Source organism: Lolium perenne, chromosome 4 (assembly GCF_019359855.2).
Source record: "Lolium perenne isolate Kyuss_39 chromosome 4, Kyuss_2.0, whole genome shotgun sequence".
In the NCBI taxonomy this organism is placed as follows: Eukaryota; Viridiplantae; Streptophyta; class Magnoliopsida; order Poales; family Poaceae; genus Lolium; species Lolium perenne.
In genome coordinates, this window is record NC_067247.2 from 399,967,712 (window position 1) to 399,972,398 (window position 4,687).

A 4,687-nucleotide genomic window follows, 5' to 3' on the forward strand; every position below is an offset into this window, starting at 1 on the left:
TTATTGTTTTGAACATGATCTTAAACCCTAGACCTTACCCATTTAAGTCAAAGAGAAACAAATAAGAAAAAGAGAAAATATAAATAGCCTCATATAGGTGCCTAGGGCTAATTTTGTAAAACTTTAACCTAGGCCTTTCTAACATAATTAGATGATTGGAAAACATTGATAAACACTACCTAGTACTTAACAAATCAAATCCAAGGTGAAATAAAAGAAAATAAAAAGAAAAAAAAATGTCCATAGAGGTGAATTGGAGAAAAAGGAAAAAATGCAAATTTGAGCATTTGACCCTAAGACTTGGTGTGAATGGTTGGATCACTCCTCTATACCATTTCAACACTCAACAACATCATTTGGGTCAAGAAAAATCAAATCAAAAATCAAAGAAATGAAATTTACATGTTGCATGTGATGATGGTCACTTGTGCCCTCTTTCACATCTTACCCACTTTGAGCCCCTGGATTAAGAGATTTCTAAACCAAACTACCCCAACTCTTTGCACCCCATCCAAAACCTCATCAACCTCAACACTCTTGATGTTGACCACTTTGACTAGTTCCTTCTCTATTTCTTAATACAAGGATGCAAAGTGGTGACATTGAATCAGATTTAAGATTATGTCACTTTTGGTTTTTTTGCAAACCAACTCAACTTTGCACCCCACCACCACCATTGTGCGCCAAATAATATTAGAATCAACTCCACCAAAAAGTTTTGCAAAATTCAAAAATTCTTTTCTTTCGGCCATTTTGTCAAACACCTTGTGGGCAAGAATCATTTAAGTGCCCATACTGAATTTTTAAGGGTAGACCAAGTCCAACCCTGACCCCTCTGCATCCCTCAGCATCCCTGCACCACAGTGCCACCCTCTGCACCCCTCCCACTTGGTCTCCATGACCAGAGCATGACCATGCCATTGAAATAGACATCACCATGCCAACCCTACTCCCCTGCCCTCTCTGGTCCCTATCACCTTGTCATTTGGACTCACCTCACATCACTGAGCACCACCATGCCTAAGCTGACCTCAGGAGAAGCCTTGCACATCCAATGCCATCACCATGCCACCCACTTGGTCACCACCATGCACCCACCTGCCCCTGGTCTTTTCCCTTTCTCTCACCATGTCATTTCACTTAGCACTGACCCTCCACACCTGCCAGACATGACCCTTGGTGGAGGAGAGCAAGACCTGACCCAAAACAACCCATGCCAACGTCACCCGCTCACCACCGTGGACACCACCTGTGACGCCCCCGGAACCGGTACCATGAGGATTCCAGCGATCCCGCCGAAATCCGCACGATATCGATCCAGAGACGCCCTCCGACACGACGTGCGCGACGAATCACACACGTGATGCCAGAGGAATTAACACGAGCGGTAACATTACAACAGGATTACAATAGAGCCCACAAGAAACATATATTACAACAACGACTCCAACGAGTCAAGATACAAATATACAATACAAAGATCCAAATCATACAGAAGATCGAATGCGTCCGAGTACGGACAAGATACAAATTGGACTAAGAGTCCTGAAGTTAACCAGTGGCGTCCATATCCCTGCCCAGGCCAAGCCGGAAGGGTAACCTTGCTAACGTCGTCTTCGTCGAACATGACTTCATACCTGCCCGGTTATGTCCCAAAGAAGCAGCAATAAGTACGGGTTCGTACTTAACAAGACTTCAAGACGTATAAGCATTCGTCAACCAGTCGACCTTTGTACTTGAGGCACGCAGGGGACTTAGTGGACGCAAGAGGAACGTCATAGGCATTATGGTGGGGTTAAGCGGCAGCGCGCAGCACTAAAAACCTATAGAGACACTCTACAATATTCGTCTATCAGAGAAGGTGAGAGAGCGCACAACTAACAGTTCTATACTCTGCAAACATAACCCGACCGATGTGTTCCCCCCTCGCAAGGAAGTACTTACAAAGGCACTCACACGGTTGACAAGTTTTATTAAGTAACCGTTGTAGTATTGCTAAGTTACTATGCAAGTTATTAGCAGATTATTAGCATCAACATAAAGTTTAAGTGGTTCTATGATCGAGCTATACAATTCCAAGTCTTCCATAACCGCGGACACGGCTTATCGATAAGATGTACACCCTGCAGGGGTTGCCCAAATGTAACCATACGCATGCTCGAACCCGCGTAGCAAGTGCGGAGTCTCACAACAAGACCGTTCCCAGTTCAACAAGAAAGTCTAGGGGGGCCACCCGACTAAGCTACCCGTAACGAAGTCCGGCCGTACTCCGAAGCGGACTCAGGGTTTGCGACGGCGGCTAGGCGTGCGAACCACACGCTTTCGCTAAACGTCCCGCGGGGTACGATGCGAATATAAACACCCGAAGGCAACAGGAAGTAAACACCCGAAGGCAACAGTAAGTAAAGCATGGCATACATGGCATAGGCAAATAAAACCAAGGTTGTGGCCCCCTTTTCAACTGACTTGAGAAAAGGTAAAAGGTGAGGGGGGGTCCCAATAAACGTCCCCACGCATGGGTAGAGCGCTCAATCTCGGAACAGATAACAGGAACTCGGGTCCTAGGGGACATTAGCGAGTCAAAGTTCCGATGCTTTCGCAAAGGGGCTCACAGATGCCTCTGCTTACAATTTTTAGTTGTTAACAATAAAGTAAGTGTGATTATCTCCAGCAACATATTCATAACCCATGTGTCATGATTCCCCAACAGATAACCCGATAAGATAACGATAACGGTAACAGGATATAAACAACACTAGCATGCACTACGACTCGCAAGGCAGACCCGATAACCAAACAATAGCTGTAGGAGGTGGTGGTGGCAATATGGGCTGCTTGAGGTAACAAGTGGAAAGGGCACGTGACAAGAACGCAACTCAAGGCTAGCATAAGAGAGAAGGCAAAATAAAATAGGTGAGCGACTCCTGCAGAGACAGGAGTATAGGAAATGCTTGCCTGTTAGAGCTTGCCGAGGAACATCCGGAGAACTCGTCGTATCTCGCCGCACCACTTCGTGATCCTATCCGGGAAGAAGCAAAAGCTGGAACACACAACGTATGCAAATCTTACAACTACGGATAAAGAAGATCCAGCATGATCAAATGCAGGTATGCATGACATGGCAGATATGATGCGATGCAACTTATCCATTTAAGCGGAGTCGGATCCCCGGACAATTAGTTAGGTTGAAGTTGCATTTTGTACCAGCAAAGTTAAGGGTTGGATAGCATAGCAAACATGGCAGGGGTGAGCTACTTCCAAATTAAACGGAGCGGGGAAAACCCTAGCTGGAAATCCGAAATACTCCGCATATTATGTGAGGTGAGATGCACGACTTTTCAACGAGCGACATGATGCGAGATGCAAACAGATGAATGGATGGCATATTCATGTTCCTCTCATTTTTCTGATAAAAATTGATATATAACAATTTTTCATTTGAGTTACAGATTAAAAGATATGATTTTAGCAAGAAATGCACATTTTCTGGAATTTCTGGATAAAAGAAAAAGATCAGAGGCATTTCTCACCGAAGGGAAGCAAGCCACAGTCACTGACGCGCGGGCCCAGGGCTGACTGGGCGGCTGACTCGGCGGGAGGGGCCCCGGGTTGGTTGATAGAAGATGGCAGGGGGCCTTTTGCAAAAACCAAAAGGATCTGGATCTGGCGGCTAATACTCACCGAGGGGGACCTAGCCGGACTCGCAGACAGGTGGGGCCAGGGGAGCCGACGTGGCGCCAGCGTGGCCAACCTTCTGCGCACGAAGGGATGCCGCGCGCGGCGAGGAGGAGGCGGTGACCGCGGCCTGGCGCAGAAGCTCGCCGGCGCTAGGAGGCGTCCCAGGAAGAGCTAGGGGCGCATCGGCGTCGTCTCGTTGGCGCGAACCAGGAAGCAGCGGCGCCGTCGTCAGGGGAGCGCCGGAGCGTCATCGGCGATGAACATCTGCGGAGGAGACGGCCGGCGTCAACATGGTACAGAGGCGAAACACGATGGAAAGGGGCGAAGAGGGTGTCCAGGGGATGCGCCGAGATACCAGAGAACTCGAGGAGGGGTCGCCGGCGACGGAGGAGAGCTACGACGGCCGGAATCATCGAAACTTCCCGCCGGTGGTCGCGGATGCCGAGGGCGAAGTCGACGCGGTTGAGGCCTCCGGGCTCAATTGCTTGCACCAGAAGATGCGCGACGGCGTGGCGCTTCGAGCGGTGGTGGCGGCGTGGCTTAAGGTGGACGAGGTCGACGACACGGTCAAGGACCCGTGGCGGCGTCCATGGCGCTTGGTGGGGATTTTCTCCTCCGTTTCTGCCTTGGAGAGGAAGAGAAAAAGGGAGCAGGGGAGAGGGGATAAGGATGAGGGTTGGCGTGGTCCAGGGGAAAGCAGCGCGAGGAGAGAGGGGTCACGCGGGGAGGGGGAGCTCCACGCGGTGGTCCAGTGGAGATGGGGAAGGACTCACGCGCCCATCGTGTTCTCTCTGGGGAAGAAAACGACAGGGGAGGATAGGGGTTGAAGGGGTACGGGCCGAGAGAGAAAAGAGAGTGGGCTGGGCCGCCGGGGAAGAAAAGAAGAGAGGGGGAGAGGGGAAACTGCGGGCTGGCTGGGGAAAAAGAGAGGAGAGGGGTGGGCCAGAGGGAGAGAGGGGGCCCAGGTTAGGTTAGGTTTTATTTTCTGTTTCCTTTTTCTATTTTCCTT

At 49.6% G+C, this 4,687-nt stretch overlaps 1 long non-coding RNA gene across 1 annotated transcript; it reads right to left on the reverse strand.

The window, feature by feature from the left end:
- Positions 1-1,375: 1,375 nt before the first annotated feature.
- On the reverse strand, positions 1,376-4,346 carry LOC127297553 (uncharacterized). The gene is made up of 3 exons (XR_007849235.2): positions 4,034-4,346; positions 3,531-3,942; positions 1,376-3,040 (listed from the first exon to the last, which is right to left on the reverse strand). It is a non-coding gene; the product is annotated as an uncharacterized lncRNA (long non-coding RNA).
- Between the last annotated feature and the right edge of the window lie 341 nt (positions 4,347-4,687).